The following is an 18,707-nucleotide window of genomic DNA, read 5'->3' as shown; positions in this document are numbered from 1 at the left end:
ACTTTTTGCAATCTCCAAAGGACAAACCCTCGAGGAATGGGGGGGGGGGGACAACATATGACTTCCACCTGTCCCCTTCCAGTATGGGAGAGCATCACACTTCCCTCATAATGCAGTACTCAAACCTGAGGTACCAGTCACCAGGCCTAGATGTTATATGTCTGATCCGTGTGACATAAACCTTGCGTAATCTCTGACATGGAGCTTGTACGGAGAGTCTACAATGGAGAAGGAAGCAGTGGGAGAGCACTGCATTGGTGAGTATAATTATGTTGGGGAATAGGCAGAGTGACAGTCCGTTTTACTAATTCCTGCCCGTAATCTGTATATTAACGTTCCCCAGCACAATAATGGCCAGTTAGATAAAAGTTCTCCCCTATGAGATGAGCAGCTGATACTGTGCACAGCTGCTATCCCTTAATCCTCCATGTTAATGACAGCTAGGGTCCCCATTGGCGATCGAGTACTAGGCAGAGTGGTTCTCAAGCATTTATTCGCCATGTAGTCGCTGGCATAGTGATCACATGCAGGCTAAAGAGGCTCCATTGCCAAAAATTAAATTATTTCTTAGACACAACAGGAAGTATATAAACCAATGTAAAGTGATATAGTGAAAATACTTCACCCACACAAGTGTCCCCACCCACACAAGTGCCCCCAGTGGAAGAGTTCCCCACTAGTCCTTTTCCAATGACCACCTTAAAACGTTGAATGCTCCCTCTCTTTTGAGTCCCGGTCACTAGGAAAGAGAATCACATTTAATTGCTAACCATGCATCACTGTAAAACTTGGTGAGACTCTCACATTCTAACTAAGTTTTAGGGCACATTCACACAATTGCCATGTAATAATGCATGGTGATGCAGTACCATTCATCCTGAATGGCACTCCAGCACACTTGTGTTGCAGCAACTAATAACATGCATACATTGTTTGTTTGCATTTTGTGGTGTTTGTGGACACGTGCCTTTACAGCACCTTAGCGGAATGGGATGGTGAGACAGAGCCATTAATGTTTCTGTTGCCCATACATCTGCCTGAGACTTCTGTGTCTGGATGTGCTGGTGTGCTGCTGAGGAGATTTGTCTTCACTTCCTCTCCTGGGCACACTGGTGAGACAAAACCTCTCCAAAGTAAGATAAATCTCATCTACTCAGACGTAATGGGGACTGAAGTAGGTGTCCTCTTTGGGGACACCATTTGTCTCCTGTTTTGGTGATAACGGTACAGTTTTGCATTAACTTATTGTTCTGTGCTGGCTGTTGACAATGGTCACAAGGACAGATGGGGTAAACCACCCCAAGGGACATAGACAGCAGTTGCAACCTGAGTGCTTTGAAGACAAAGCGATGGCTGCAAATGACAAATACTGGAACTTGGGACTAAACACTCAATTTTATCTTCTTTGCATTGCAACAGTCTTTAATATTGCCTTTTAGATATGTAGCATAGTACTAAGCCAGGGCTTTAGAGGTCTTCTCTAGTTGTCAATTTTGCTTTTCCTAAAAACATCCTTCTGGCTCCTGAATTCTGTGTTAATTCGTCCAACCCTGTACTAAGCATTTTTTAGAAAATGTCTCTAATCCACTTTTCTGGTAAATTGGTTAGTCATCATGGTATTGTCCCCACCAGATCGTTTTCCAGTGGATCGAATATCGCAGCTTACCTGGGCTTAAATGCTATGGCTGCATTATTTATCTTTGCAGGCCTTTCTTTTTTACTTATTGATCCTACCAGTAACCTACCTCCTGTCATAGTGTGAAAGTACTCTCACTGTACTGTTTCTATTGAGGAATTGCGGTGTCACTATAGGACAGACGTGTTAAAGGGTTATTGAACCCTCACGTTTTTTGCATAGATCTACTGCTAGCAAGCAGATATATGCAAAAACTTAAAGGAGAAGTATGAGGTGAGTGATTTCCACTCACCTCATAGTTCTAGCCGACGTGTGACAATGAGACTGTCACAGGTCGGCTCAGTAGATTGGGAAGTGAGCGAACACATAGCGGCGCTCGCTCACTTCTTGATCCTGTGCCAGCAGAGAGCCGGGCCAGGGGAGGGACTGGATTCCCCCCTCCCCTGTCCGATCCTCCAGCGCTGACTGGTGGAACGGACAGGGTAGGGGGCGGGTACAGCTGGGTCTGCCTCTAGATAGGCAGAGCCAGCTGTCACTCACGCAGCTGGGTGGATCCAGACATAATTGTCGGGATCCGTTCCGGCTGCGGCGTCTCAGTATACCGCGAGCTGTAACTCCGGGTATACTGAGCTTAAGGTGACGGGAGGACGCTAGTTTGTGACCCCCCCCTTTACCCTTAGAACTATGGGGAAAAGCCTAACCCCATAGTTCTTTAAAAAAAAAAAAAACCTTTTGAAAGAGGTTTAAACTTACCTGTCTTCGCCGTGTGCTCCCGTCCGAACATCTGAGGCGTCTCAGGCAGCGGCAAAGGATCTTGGGGCGTGCGTATGCGCAGTTCAGATATTCGGCTGGGGGACGAGGAGAGACCCAAGGTAAGTATATGGAGCAGCGTGCACCCGCACACACCATGGGACATCAGAGAAGAGGAGTCAGCGCTGGATCAGAGACCCGCACCAGTGCTGGAGGGACCGCTAAAAACGACAGTAAGGAAGATGATAGGATTAAGAGGCATTATTTATGGCAAGTCCTTACACTAACATTGCGGGGAGGGAAAACTAAACAGCCCCGATGCTGGCGGCGTACACTGTACGTCGTCAGTCACGAAGGGGTTAATGTCACTAAGACTACAGAACACCACCCTGTCTTCGCCTCTCAGTATATTAAAAAGTGTTCTGTTCTAGATAACTGAGCAGGGCTAATAACACCGATAAATGATCATGTAGCAGAGTGTATAAGTTATCAGCTCACTGGATTTCTGGCAAGATATCTTCTGGATGGATGCAGAATCAACAGACAATTTTTCGCGCTTATAGATATAGCAAAAGCATTTCAACCAAACCGGATCAAATAAGAGGAGTTCTTTATTGGGATTGATGTGCTTTTTAATCATGATATTGTTTATTTTTATCATTTTGTTGGATTGCTTTGTTTTTCATAGTATTATTCTGTATAGTAGTATCTCTTAGGCCTCATTCACACTGCCACGCATATACACGCATACAGTACCATATGCAGCATATGCAAATGAATGGCTCCATACACATAGCTGGGTATGGAGCCGTATATTTGCGTAGCGTTAAAATGCGCAATAACAGAATGGAACGGAGATGCGTCCAGGCAGCGTATTTCTGCGTGTTTGCGCGCATATATGCGCGTACAGTTCATTAACATTTTTTACGAATGATGCATTGTGGGATTGCAAATAGTACGCATACATACGCGCGTATATACGCAATATACAATTTTGCTCTTGCGTGGGTTGTGAATGAGGCCTTGGGGTTCGTTCATACTATTCTGATGGTAAAACACTGCGTCTTACTGTGCGGTTACTGTCCACCGAATGGTAACTGTTAGCCGCAGTGCCTTGCGTTGTTACAACACGACACTGTTTACTTTTCCCCAATTCATCTTCCAGGACAGAGGATCCACCTAAAACGGGAAACGCATAATCCACAATTAAAATAAGGGTGCCCAAACACCTTACAATTAGTCTAGTTGGATGAAAATCGACGGGTTAGTAGCGGTGTTGTACAACAAAAATGTCAAGATGAAAACTGCACGTTAAAACGAAAACCTGTTCTTTCGATTGATGAAAATCAGCCAGGTGGTGGTGCTGACGAACGTTAATTGCGAACTACATTGGTGTGTGCATGATGGGCTAGTGGAGCGAAAATTCAACGAGGGTGAGATGTCTGGACAAAAAAGTTGTACAATGGTTGTAAAGGTGCCCATACACCTTTACAACCATCGCCCGACTTTCGTTGTGCGATGGCTGTAAGGTAATTAAAATCTCGTACAATCTGCCCATCTTGGACAGGCAGATTATACTTGATGAGGGGCGGGCTTCCGATGATTCCAATGCTGAGCGGGCAGTGTGCTCTTGCGCACACCAGCCCGTTCGGCATTTGTCTTCCGAGCATGCCACTAAACCGCCGACAATCGTACGATGCTCGCCGGTTTTTGTTGAGCGTGCTCGGAAGACAAAAGATGTGCGACCGTACAGTAGAAACGGTTGCACGCCTTCCATACACCTGCCGATTATCGTACGATCGCAGGATCACCCGCGATTATCGTACGATAATCGGCAGGTGTATGGCCACCTTTAGGGTGGTCCCTCCTAACCACCCCAGTTGTTGTTTCCTCTGGTCTAACAGGCTCATCGAAACTGTTTATTTTTCCATAGGCCTTCGTGTTTAGTTACAGAGGTGTAACATTGTATGCTCCCCTGTGATCCTGGGACAGTGGACCTGGAGAAGGTGCATGCCTGGGCTTATTGTGGGAACCTTTCTTGTCATCTTTCATTTTTTTTTTCCCCCAAGATTTCTTCTCTGCCTGAGGAGAAGCAATTTTCTCCAAGGGCACAGAACCTCTGGTTGAGCCTTCCATACATTTGGAATATACAAATTGTACGCTCCTTCCAGGTCCCCATACCACATTGCGGGCAGCATGCCTGCATATTTTTGGGGTACACTGCACATCAGGTCTGCATTGCAGTGTGAACGTTGCCCATAGATAACAATTGTTACCCATGTGCCCTAGCGGTGATTGACATTATTCAGTTACTTAAAATGCCAGCGACCGCTATATTATGAATGAGACCTTACTCAGTGTAGTCTTTCCATTGTTAAAGTGTGTTTAAACTCTATTGTTTTCATTGAGTTTTTGTATGGCTTAAAATGTAGAACATGTGTTCTTAAACTGATTCCTGCTGAGCAGGTGACTCGTCATTTGGTGGTTCAAGGCTTTCTCACAGTTCATATTTAAGGCTAGGGATGTTCAGATACCAAGTACATGTACAGATACTTTTCCAGCTCTAAAGGTGTCCATACACTTTACAGTAAAGTAATTTAAAAAACGTACGATCTGCCCATCTTGGACAGGCAGATCGTACTCTCGATCGTACTCTTGTACTCTCGATCATCGCAAGCCCGCCCCCCTGAGGTGACCGCAATGCTGAACGGGCAGTGCGCACATCGGCCCGTTCGGCATTTGTCTCCCGAGCACCGTTCAAACCAGCCCAAAATCGTACGATTTTCGGCTGGTTTTCTAGCGTGCTCCTTAGACAAAAGATGTGCGACCGTACAGTAGAAACGGTTTGCACGTCTTCGTTCACACTGCTTCGTTCACACTGCATGGGCACCTTAAGCCTAGACTAGAGAAAAACTCAAAAGTTAGAATGCAGCTGTGATTTTTTTTGGGAGCATACAGAGCTCCTGGTATTTGTGCATCCCTTTTTATAAGTATGATTTGTTTTTCTACAAATGTATATTAGGGATGCACCAATACCATTTTTTCAAGTACTGATACTCGTCCAAGTACTCAGATACAAGTACTGATACTCGTCCAAGTACTCAGATACAAGTACTGATACATTTTTGTTTATTGTCATGTGACAGTTTTTCTAAAAGAATACAGACTCATGATTTCGGGAAAGTGGTGGAGCAGCAAAGCCAGGTTCTAGCTGCAACTCTGGTAGTGCTCCTGAAAATGGCAAGTAACGGCACTGGTATCTGAACATCCCTATTTAGGGCCATATCTATGCTTTGCTACTATCCTTTTATTGTGGCCTGTCCATAGCACCAATGACGGGAGCATTGTCAAGTCATGCATAGGTTTTAGATGCCATATGCAAATGCACTTATTCTTGCATGTACAATAAACTATAACCCTGACATAAACATGACCCATCTTTCATTTGAAGCAAAGGGGTAATATTTCCTTCTGGCAGCACAAGTGTTAAACCAATTAGGGTGGAAATGTTGAATGTGGCCTAGGATCCTGTAGCTCTATGTAATGGAAGTGAAACGGACAGGTGCAAGGCTTGCACGCTGTGAAATAAAGTATCTTCAACTCCTGTGATCTGGCAGCCGCGACTATTCAAACAAGTATCTCCTTGGTGTTTAAAGGGGAATTCCAGCAACTACCACCTTTTTAAAATAATGCTACTCAGTTGTACTGTATTGCAATATATGTTACGGTATTAGGAGGGTTTCTTTTAGATTTTTTTATCTGCAGCTTTGGAGCCCAACCTGATCTGCTCTCCTTTGCTTTCTCCAGCATATGATGTAAAGCTGGAGAAGTTCCTCCCTTGCATTTACTGGTTACCAGTAGAGATGAGCCTAGTCTTGGTGGGAGCCCTGTTCACCTGAGTACTCCCAAGCCTGCTCAAAACTGTGACCACCGCTCCCCCCTTTCAGCCCAGTCAGTGGCAGCAGATGTGGCGGGGGCATTCCCTGAACCTCTGACATATAGCTGCGGGGCAGGGAATGCGCCTCTCTATTGATAGGGCTGTAAGGGGTAGGTGGAGGTCAGTTTTTTGAGCAGGCTCGGGCAAACTTGGGTGAACTAGGTTTGCACCAAGCCCATTCTCGTCTTTAGTTAATGACCGAAGTTTTATTGTTTATCCGATTAACCGATTAATCGAACCTAATAATCGGCTAACTAATCGATTTTGAAAATAATCGTTAGCTGCAGCTCTAGAAGCAACTAAAGCTTTTTTTTTTTTTTTTCTCCTCCTTGCTCACGGCTTTTGATGATCTTTAGAAGCTGGGAGTGACAGATTGTCAAAATATACACAATTAAGGAAATGCCATCTACCTCTAGGCAAAATGTAAAGGGGGTCTTCATGCTGATGGAATCCCTAAATTATGGACATTTTACCCATCAAGCGTCAAGAAGAACTCAAATACAGTGCTACCTCGGTTCACAAACGCCTGTTCACAAACAATTCGGTTCACGACCAGTAAGTTCATAAATTTTGCCTCCGTTCGCAAACTCTGCTACGGGTGACTAACACAACCGCTGCCATCTTCCCTGCTCTGACACATGGTCGTGGCTTCCTTTACTCGAGATTGCGGTCGCAGACAGGGCTGTGGACACTTGCTGTGAAGCTTTTTTGTGTGCTTTGTAGCACAGCACTGTACAGTAGTACTGTATTCAATCCAGCATGGCTCCCAAGAAAGTGCAGAGCAATCATGGTGGGAAAAAGAATGTGCAGCGCATTAATGAAGGTGACAAGCATGTGCAGAGCGTTAATGAAGGTGAAAAGAATGTGCAGAGCAAGAATGGTGGAAAAAAGAAACTTGTGGTTAAAAGTTTTTTCTTCATACGGTTCAGAACGGATTAACCTGATTTACATTGAACTCTATGGGAAAATGTGATTCGGTTCACAACCAATTTGGTTCGCGACCAGAATCGGGGAACCAATTAAGTTCGTGAACCGAGGTACCACTGTAGTACTTTGGATACAGTTGGCATATATGGTCCCCTAAAGTGAAATTGGATACAATGTAGTGATTGCCTGCAAGTTACAAATGTATATGGTCACTTTTGTTTGCTGAGTCACTGATACTCGTAAGTGAAAAGTTATTGGAACAGGTTTGTTTGTTCAATATAGACCATGAGTATTAATATTGTTTGAATGTTCTATGCCCGGCATTATTGAGATCCAGGATTCACATATACTTTAAAAATAGTATTCTGCTTCTGCAATATTACTGCTTTTTATAGCAGGAAGTCAAGCCCAGCATTCTTTAGTCAATTTCTTAGGTGTGATATGTGGTTTATTGCTCCCTTTTTGTTGTTGCAATGTGTGCAGGTTTTCAAAGACTGGCGCTGTTACAGCAGTCTTCTAAAGTATCTTAGAAAGGAAATTCAAAACTTAAAGTGGCTCTGAAATCCACTTGCAGATTGGTGGGTTTTTGCTGTAATGTACACACATCATATTTGCACATTGTGCCTACCAAAGCACCCCCTCCAGTGAGGCAGTGACTGCAATGTCCCATATCCTTGCCAATTACATCTTTGCCAGAATGGCACCCAGATGCACCTATTTTGCAAGGCAAAGAATGGTAATGCACTACAAAGTACTAGAGGCGCACAGAAATGGAATTTGCAGACCGAAACCTAAAATATATTTTCTTTCTAACCTTTTTTAAAATGATTTTTAAATATTTTTTTTTGCTTTGTTTTCTTTACAGTTGTGGGCTCTGTGTAATTATGAGGGGTCTAACAGACTGCTGATTATTACTCTTTTGAAATAGAAAGAGTTTGAGGACTCGGAGTCCTCAATTTTTTTCTGCAGGCCCTGTTATAAATGAACAGGAATCCTCCGAGTGCTCCTGTCCATTCATAAACTGTGGAGATAGTGTGGTTTACTATGTCCACAATCATGAACAGGAAGTGATCTAGATGACTTCCTATTCATTAATAATTGGGGACACAGGGAGCTTACCATGTCCTCAATTTTCAAACTCACAGCAATCAGCTGATCGTTGAGCACTTGTAACAGCTCTCCATTCTGACTCCTCTAAGACTCAGGAGTTCTTCTCCTTGGGCAGGGAACAGGGCTCCAGGGGAGTGGATACGCTGGCACAGGTCTGGAACTTCAGCCTGGGTTATGTTTGTCCTGGAAGATTCCTAGAAATACCGTTACCGGTAAGTCTAACGGAACATTTGGCTGTCAGAGGAGGCAGAGCCAGCAGTGTGGGGAGGAGAGCTCTTGTCTTCTGTGACACTGCTGACAGCTGTCTCCTCCCTGCACCGTTCTCCATCCTAAGTCTCTGCCTGTCACAGGAGGCCCTGCGGGGTGAGAGGAGCGCTAGGCCTCCTGTGACAGAGTGATGACATCACTCGGCCTCCTGAACTGAATGTTTCTCTCCTCCCCGCTTGGCGCTGCTCTGTCAAAGGGTACACAGAGCAGCGCCCAGTGGGGAGGAGAGAAACTACGGATGCACCGCAATTTTGGCCGAAAAATTGTACTTTCCGCATTATAGCCAAAGTACCATTTTCAGCCGATATGTTTTCGGCAGCTGAAATTTCGGTGCATCCCTATCAAGTCCTATGCCTTCTGTCTACCCATCACTTGCAACAACTTCCTGGATTCCCTGTGTGCTTTGGGCTTAGTTGAAGTTCCATGTTGTGCAGCATCTCTAGTTTTCTTTACCTACGGTTCTTCTACATCCGTCCTGAAGTCAGTTGTGACAACTCAGAGTTGGCAGTTCTTGCAGATGCACAGTTCCAGTGACCATCTGAAAAACCCTTTGTTGCTTGAAATTATCTGATGGGTCCTGTTTCTGTTTTAATCTTAGTTTAATTGCAGTGTGTTCTGATACCACTCCAAGCTTGCTCTCATTCTGGACTACAATCTCAATACAAATTCGTAAACTAAACGTGAGACTGTAATCCATCATGGGAGCGAGCTTGGAGCAGAGGCTACTTAACTACACACACGGGGACCCTGGGGAACAGAGGGAAGGACAATTTCGAGAGGAATTCAGAGATGATTTGAGGATCTACAACAGAGTGATGCACAAATAAGATACATTTTTGTTAATAGTTTAGGGAGAACTATGAAGCGAGTGAAAATCGCTCATCCTCCCTCCTAGTTCGAGCCAACGTGTGACAATGAAACTGTCGCACGTCGGCTCAATAGATCGGGAAGTGAGCGAAAACAGTCGCTCGCTCATTTCTCGATCCTGTCCTTGCTCCGCCCCCCCCCCCCCCGTCTGATCCTTCAGCGCTGACTGGAGGAATGGACAGGGAGGGGGGCGGGTACAGCTGGCTTTGCCTCTAGATTGAATGACCGCTGGCTCTGCCTCTCAGCTGGGTGGATCTCAACTGAGCTTTGGGTCACGGGAGGAGGTTAGCATATGTCCTCCCATGACCCTTAAGAGAACTATGGGGGAAAACACTTACCACATAGTTCCCTTTTTTAAAGTACGTCAAGTGAATTTGTAAGGTTTAACGCCTGAGTTTAGTGTCACTTTAAATGTACATAAGGGAGAATTAGTGTTATTAGTGTTACTGTCAGTTTTGCAAGGAGATTGCAAAACCGCCTGCATTTAAACTTGTGTGGACTGAGGTGCGTTAAACACACTTGCCCTATTTTTTTTCTAATGCAGCGCAGCACCACACAGTTTTGTTTTTAGTGTGCTTGGGTGCCAAAATAAATGGTACTTCAGTATGTGTATTGCCATGCGTTGTGATAAAGCTGGTCAGTGCAATGCGTAGATGTGACACTGATTAGTGTGAGTGAAACTTGGAGAAAAGCTGAAGTATTCCCCATATTCAAACATGAAAAGATGCTGAGTGTACAGCCAGCTTTACTGATGTGATACCATGCCTGTCTCGAGAAGGCAGCCCATTAATTTGAATGCACCATGAAGCATTTCTGGCAGCGTGGGGAACATTTGTCAGCAAGGAGCATTGGAGTGGCAGTCAGAATGAAGGCACAAATGCATGAAGCGTACATTGCAGTATCATGCATGTTAGAGCAACACAGTGTTAATGGACCCTGAAAGTCAATTCACAAAAGAACCTTGCACAGGTTTTTGTTCTTTAAAATACTGCTGGCTTCGGGCCTGTAATAAACCCGGACTCCTAAGTAGAGCAGGAAATGCAGATGTTTGAGGTAGTAATAAAACTAGGCCCCATTTGCAAGTGGGAATTGGATGAGTCTCCCAAATTACTCTGAGACTTGTGTGAACAGCTGCAATGGGAAGCGCTGTACTAAGTACATGCAGCAAGTACCTGCAGGTGATCGCCACTGGACATAATGGAGCATATCCATCCAAGTGCTGTACATGTTAATGTTCACATAAGGACTTGTTCACACTGTATGTGGTGGCATTTTTAGCGGCTGAAGGCCAGTCACTGCCAAGCAACATAGAAACGAATGTTTTACGTGTCCCATTCACACCACATTGAGTGTGGTGTGCTGTAAAAAAATAAATAAATGCAGACAATAGTGCTGCAACAACTAGGCGATTGAATTGATGATCATTATGGGAATAGTTGGCAACTAGAGAGGGGGGGTAGATAGAGTGGGGGAGATTCTTTCAATGCAACCAATCGATGAATCGGAAAAATAATCGGGCAACTAATCGATTTATGAAAATAATAGTTAGCTGCAGCCCTACAGACGAGCTGCATTTTTTTGTGGCAGCAGACTGAATGTCACTATACTGCTGTGCAGGAACCTAAGTGGTGTGAACACTTGGTACACTCCCAAAAAAGGGGTGGTGGCTTTTTTTTTTTTTTTTATAGTGTGGTGCATTAAAACAACTCATCTCACCTTCCCCTTGCAGACCTGTCAAACCACGCTAGTGTGCCCGCTAAAACAGGGCAGCATCCACCAGCACCGAGTCTCGCAAAACAATTCATGACTCGCCCAATTAGCCGATTCCCAAAATGTTTCAAATTAAACATATTTGATACAATACTAATGACAAGAGAAAAAGCCATTACAGTAAACCGGTATTCAACTAACCGGAACTCATCTAACCGCCGAAAAAAATCCACTGTGCACTCAATGTCCTGCTGATCCTCTGCAACCTTTTAGGAGAGTGAGAGAGGGATCTGCGGCATGAGAGGGTAGAGGATTAGGGCTGAAGAGTGTGATTGCGCTGGTTCTGTATAGATACAGTACTGTATTACCCTGTGGGAAGCCGCAACTGTGATAGAGGGCTGTGCGCATGCGCCCACTAGTGGTCACTACTAGTACTACACTATAGGCTCATGGAGTACGGTATACTGTATCTCCAGTCTCACTGTCGGGCAGCCCCAGTGCACACCAGGCCATGAGTAAGTACACCCCTCTGTATGTTCTGTTTCTTTAGGTCAGCTGGGATCTACTATATAGCACCTGTATTACAGCAATACGAAGTGAATGTCTTTGCTTTTAATATTGTATTTCAATATTAATATGAAGTCAATACAGAGTTTACGGTATAATATGGGGTATAGCAGTAGTTAGACCTATTTTTAATAACTCTCAAGCAACCAGAAACTTACCGCAATTTATCCAGAATCTACCGATCCCAGTGGATGCCGAACGGGGAGTTTACTATATTAAAATAACTTGTGTGGATTTGTGAATTGAGGCGTGTGTGTCATTTTTTATATACATTTATGTGTTACACAATTGCTGTGCTTTACTGCTCCTTATGACAATAAAAAAATCTGTGGTGCAATTCCCCGTGCGGCTATTTTATCTCCACAGTTGTTAAATCAGTCATTGTAGTGACTAATTAAACTCGTCTCTTGTGGCCAGTCTACAAATGTCTAACTGTAATAGAAATGTGGAACAGAAAGTATGTTAGAGGCATCAAAATGTATTAGAAGGTAAAACACTGCCATACGATCTAAATGTACGCTCTTAAAAAAATCTAAAAAAATCAAACTTTTTTTTTTTTTTTCTTTAATTGTGTTCTGGTAACTGAGTATGTTTAGTTGAAATACATTATTATTATTATAATTTTTTTCCCTGTGGTTGAGTGTTTTTGAGCACTGGCATAGAAGTTGTGTATAGAGCCGGGATATTTGGATGGACACCTCGCCCCCGCACCCCCCCCGGGTGAACAGTTGAGGTCTGATTGTTTGCTGCTGTTCTGTAGGGTTTTGTGTTGAGCAATTGGCATGGAAAATGTTTCTTTCCTGTGCAATGTTTGGCAGGATTTTTCTCATCATGGGTCTGGTTAGCATGGTGTGTAGAAATAGTTACTGCCTTACACTGACTACAACTTCAGTCTTGAGATCATGTTACCTGCAGCTGCATAGTTGCATATGGAGGGCTTCTATATTTATGACCCACGTGGTGGTTCTGCTATCCCTAATTGAATAGAATGAGTCTCTGTGGGATGCCAGGTTTATTAGTAAGCATATTAGCAATTGCTGCTGTTAGCTGGACAAGGTTCTCAAAGATTAGCCCAGCATGTCTTCTCTCATTCCATTGGATTGGCTTCATTTTACAAGTCCTGCAAATTCAGAAACAAATACTCAACATGTATAATAAACAATGGTGCTGCTGTTTTGATTTGAGTGCATTCCATAATCATCATTGCATAATACAGATGTGGATAAATAAATCTGGAATTCAGGGGCCAGGAGCCAGCAGGGTTTATTAGGAGCCAGCTGCATTGGCAACATCTAGATCAGGGGTGCCCATTGGGGCGATCACGATCTACCAGTCGATCGTAAAGTGAACGCTGGTAGATCGCGATCGGCTGTCTTCTGTCCCTCCGCGATGCTCGTGCGGCTGCCGGCTGACTGTCAGACGGGAAGGGACGGGGCACCTCTTCCCGTGTGAGGAGACCTGGGAAGCTGCTGCAGTGAAGTTAAGAAAAGAATGTGAGGGGAGAGACGGCAGAGAGAAACGGGAGAGGGCGAGGAGCGTGAGCACGAGGCGAGAGAGGAGACGGCCAAGAGAGAGGGCCGTTTCACACGACAAAGTCTGCATTCCAGAATTTTCGGCCTCTGCAACGCAAGCTGGCCGGCTCCCTGCATTCAGGGGCGTGAGGGGGTGTGGGGTTGTATTGCAGTCAGTGGCACCGCAGCCACCCCCTCGCACGCACCCGGAACTTCAATGACTTCAATGCACCTCCTGCCCCTGAATGCAGGTGTTTTTCTTTGGTAGATCTTATTGAGCTCGTTATTTGAAGAGGTAGATATCCAGCCGAAAAAGTGTGGGTGCCCCTGATCTAGAGAAAACCTCAAATGTTAGGTGCCGGCTGTAATTTTACTCAAATGCCTACGTAATATAAAAGACAACTGTTATATGAGTGACCCAGCCACCACAAGGTCACTTGTAAACCAGCCAACCCTGTAAAAGAACATGTATGACTAGTTTTTGGTGGTCTGTTGGTTGTAAATGCTAATACTTTCCTGCTCCCTGACCACGGCACTTATTTGACAGTTCTAGGTTCGAGTACATGCTCCCTCTGACGCATGCTACGTATTCTCTCAGACAGCTTATAAGCTTTTAACCCTCTCATTGCCAAAACATATGCCATACTTTGCTGGCTGCCAAGAGTAGGGTATTGCCATGGCAAATGGTACACATCATTGGCAGGCAAGTGATTAACCCTTTTACTATCAGAGCCAAAACTGTGGCCCTCAAAAGCTAAATGAAGCTGCTGGCCCCAGTAGCAGCCATGAACATGTTGATTGGCTAGCTTTACTGTATTTAGTAGAAGTGATTTTAGACCCTGTAAAGCCACCAATCTTTGCTGAGTTAAGTGAACCCATAAAGCTCTAAACGTTGCACTCCCGGGTTCATCCAGTGTACAGGCTGCACTGGGCTGATGGATTGGAAAAATAGGCTCCGTGTACAGGTAGTACCAGCTGCTTAAGATGCAGATCGGGCCTCTGATCGGAATTGCCTTCTCATGAGATTTGAGGTCCTCTTTCCCAGGATTCCACTAGAAACCCCAGTGACGGCACCCTTGCGTAGGGTATAAGAACCAAGGTAAGTATTTTGGTTAGCTATAGCTGCCATTACTGTTCACCTGATTTTTTTTTTTTTCCATCCGGCTCATTTGTTTGTTTTTTGTTTTTTCTCGATCAAAGGATGGCAGATGAAAGGGTGGTGATGCATCCACCCGCTGAATGAATATCGGCTGGTACAGGTGTACAACCAACTTCAAGGTCCCCACACACCTTACGATAATCGTACGATAATTGTGGGAAATCCCGCGATCGTACGATTATCGTAAGGTGTGTGGAAGCCGTGCGACTCTACTACTGTAAGGTCGCACGACTTTGAACTTACGGACATGTTCGAAAACCCGCTGAGCATCGTACGACGTTCGGCGGGTTTGTGGCATGTCCGTACGATAACAGCTGTACGGGCCGTTGTGCGCAAGCGCACACTGCCCGTTCGGCATTGTGGTCATCGGAAGCCCGCCCCTCAGGGGGCGTGGCTTGCGATCATCACAAGTACGATCTGCCTATGCAAGATAGGCAGATCGTACGTTTTTTTAAGTACCTTACAACCATCGCAAGGCAAAAGTCTTGCAATGGTTGTAAGGTGTGTGCCCAGCCTAATGTGTGTTTTTTTGGGGGGAGGGGAGGGGGATTCGGCCATGCACGCGGATTTATTTTTAATTACTGCAGTGCCAAGAGTTAATGTTCTGTCATGTTGTTGATGTATTTTTAGATGTATGTCTTGTAGTAGCAAATACAAGCTGTCATGTGTAATGACGGCAGCACAGATTCCTGGAACAGATTTTTCTTTTTGGGAGTAGTAATCCCTGTGTGTGTAACAGCACATTATGTGCCTGGCTTCATGGTAATTGTATGTCTGTGCACGCTTCTAATACAGTCATTTAAAACCTGGCATGTAACAGAACTGCCATCCTGCTCGCTCCAGCCAAGATCTACAGGGTCCCGGTTAGCAAAGCAGTATTGAGATCCTTCAGCAAGCCATTGCATTAAAAATCCACACTCGTAAGGAACAAGGTTTTCTTGCCGGTGAACGTCATGGTTTGTCAGGTGATATGTTGTAGGAGCTCAATGTTTTTATGTCTTATTTATATAATTTTTCTCTTCCGCTACTTGAATTGGAGGATGACATTTCTGTAGTCTGACTTCACGATACAAAAGCATGCGACTTCGCTTACCAAATGTATCTTCCTGTTATGGGAGTTGGGATATTGTCTGACGGCCTGAGCAGGATGTGCCCACAGTGCTGGCTTTAGTTTTCAGATGCTTCAGCCATGCAATAATGTTTTTGGTGTCAGTCATTCTCTGATTTTTCTCAGATTACTGTGATAAGGGAGGCGTAATATAATGTGTGATATGAACTGGAAAAGTGCACACTTGGTGAAACAATTGGTGTTCTTTAATCACTTCAAGTCCGCGGTGTTAAACCCCCTTCCCATCCAGGCCATTTTTCAGTATTCAGCACTGCGGTACTTAGATTGACATTTATTCCATCATGCAACGCTGTACTGAAATACATTTTAGACCATTTTTTGGGGGACAGACAGAGCTTTCTTTTGGTGGTATTTCATCACCACTGGGGTTTTATGTTTTATTTTCAGGGAAAAGTACCGAATTAAAAAAAATAAAAAATTTCCCCCTAAATTAAATGATAAAACATTTATTATTACGCAATTTTTTGGTAAAATATAAGAGACGGGGTCACGTCGGGTAAAAACGTTGTGTATAGATGTCACCTGCACTCCAAATATGACAGAAGACGTCAAAGTTTTAGTGAATCTTCATTTTCTTTTTTTTAAAGTCACTCAAAGTGGGATAAAAAATAAAAATGAAGATTCACTAAAACTTTGACGTCTTCTGTCATATTTGGAGTGCTGGTGACATCTATACACAACGATTTTACTTGATACGGCGCCATCTGTAGTCATTGCGAGCACCCATATTTTCATATGGGAAGTCCGGTAAGGTGTGCTGCAGGTCCTTGACATGTTTGGTGTCTTTTTACCCGACGTACAAATGTCCAAGTCCTAAAACTGTGCACGCACGAAACCTCAAACTACAATACCCAAAATTGGCCGTAGGCGATGTTTTCAAAGCTTTTACCGCTCATCAGTTTAGTGTTATCAGTGATTGATGGCCCTAAAATGATTGCTCTCACTGCGACGTTCGCGACGATATGTAACGTGTAGCGCAATTGTCATTTTTGCATGCTGGCGCCGCAAACGTGTATTTACGTTTTATATGTGTGGGTGGGGTACTTAACAATTTTTTTTATTTTTTTTTTACACTTGATGTCATTGCTATTACATAGGGGGGATAACAATCCCCCTATATAATAGCAAAGGCACAGTGACGGGTCCTCTTTATGGAGCAGCCAGATGACTGACAGGTGAATGCAGAAGTGATGTAATACACATCACTTCTGCATTCACAGCAAGGAGGAAGATGCTGACCTCCCTCCCATCTTCCTCCTGACACCATCCTGAGCCGGTCCCGGGCCGCAGATGGGGCAGCGGATCTCGGGATTGAAGGGGTCAGGAGGGGGGCGGCGGCGGATCTCAAGGGGGTGGAGGGGGGTTCACGGAGCCAGCACATACACACGATCGGTAGGCTATAGAGCTGCCAATCGTGTGTATGTGAAACAGCCGGTAACGGCTCTTTGCATTGAACGGGCTTTCTCTGCCCGTGCGCGCGAGCAGAAAAAAAAAATGCTGTCTGGAGACGGCAACCCGCAAATGCGAGTCCGCCGTCCGTCCGTTTTTTTGCAACAGGTTAAACCATTATATGTACGTTCAGTCACAAAATTTCACGTCTGTTCTGGTCACTTGTTTTCAGTGCTGGAGTGAGTAAGCAATCGCATATGTTGAGAAATAATTTTGTTGTATACCCTACATCAGTGGTTCTCAACCTGTGTAACCTCAGGACCCACATTTTTCCCTGGTCATTAAGTCGCACTGCACTGCGTGCATTGCTTGTACAACTCCCTTGTGTGCCCTGTAGAGGTGCTGGGAGCCAAAATTTGATGTCTCCTCTATAGGACACGTGAGGAAGCTGTAACCAATGCACGTATAGATGAAGCTCCCTCAGGGCCCTACCCCCATCCCTTCCCACCTCAAGCGGACACTCAGCGCCGGGCAGCATATTATGAATGGCTGCTTGGCGCAAGAACTGACAGTGCTGTGCTACGGGGAGCCAGAGGAGCATCTCACCCAGAAAGGTGGCAGGCATGCGGTGACCCACTGAAAACGGGGTGGTGACCCAGTTGAGAACCAAGGCCCTACATGTTGTTAACAAATATAGAATGACCATGTGAAGCCTCCTCAAGAGGGATTGATGATAATCCACCTAGGATTGTGGCTCCTTTTTTGTATATCTCCTCCTTTTAAAGTCCAACTCCGGACTCGGTAGACCCTCCATATAATTTTACATGTTTCTTGCAGTTAAAAGCAAAAGTTTTCCTGATGACCTTACAAAACCTTACCTGGGTACTCCTCTCAAGAGCCCTAAGCCCTGATGGAAGCAGTGAGTTGGCTCTTGGGAGGGGTTTTACAAACCTTGGTTGGTGGAATGCCTTGGTTGGTGGAATGCCTTGGTTGGTGGAGTGGGTGTGTCTAGTCATGATGGATTTGCATGCAGACCACAGTAGGTAGTGCTCTCATGTGATGCTGAGCCCTCAGGAGTGAGTCCTAAAATCCTATAACTGAATAGGTGGGCCCGGGACTGTCACGCTGTGGAGGCAAGAGCTAGATTATGACAGACTCAATCTGACTTCTGCAGCTTTTATCAAACACTGTGGAAAGTTTTAAAGCGTGCAGTAGAATCATTGTGGTGATGCTGCCGCTCTGCTTTGTGAATACTTTTAATCTATTATACTATTGAAATTGTTTTGTTTGATAAGTGCAAAAAACCTATTTATCCTGACCTAAATTTCGTAGGGCTGAGAACCTCCTGTGCTCTCTGCCCTTGCTGCACTGTTATCAATCAGCATTTTTCCAAGTGCTTTCTGTGAACTACAGAACACCTCCTCTCTATAGTAAAGTGAACCTGTGCCCAGATCATGCTAAATATTAGCTTTTAAAATATATTGAGGGACACAGAGGAGGGCCTTCTGTAATTCTAACACTTCCTGTCTGGGGATAACCAAGCTGTACCTACTTCAGTGTAGTGAATGGTGTGACGCTATGGCAGGAAGTGTTACTGGCAGGATAACCTGGTGGAAAAAAGTCTGAAAAAGAACGAATGCTGGCATCTCATCCAAGGACTGGTAAGCTGTATTATATAAAACTTTTGTTCTTGGGTTTAGATACTGTAAAGAAAATTTTGGAGGTGCAACAGGGGTGTGGAATTCCAT

The 18,707-nt window shown here is 44.6% G+C and overlaps 1 protein-coding gene across 2 annotated transcripts in view; it reads left to right on the top strand.

Annotated features, from left to right (window-relative positions):
- UBE2H (ubiquitin conjugating enzyme E2 H) overlaps positions 1-18,707 on the top strand; it is a 45,631-nt gene that overhangs the window by 14,225 nt on the left and 12,699 nt on the right. The window lies entirely within an intron of this gene.

This window comes from Nanorana parkeri, unplaced genomic scaffold, assembly GCF_000935625.1.
Source record: "Nanorana parkeri isolate BGI_ZX_2015 unplaced genomic scaffold, ASM93562v1 scaffold26, whole genome shotgun sequence".
Taxonomy (NCBI): Eukaryota; Metazoa; Chordata; class Amphibia; order Anura; family Dicroglossidae; genus Nanorana; species Nanorana parkeri.
The sequence above is the reverse complement of the archived record's forward strand: the minus strand, read 5'-3'. Positions and strand labels throughout refer to the sequence as shown.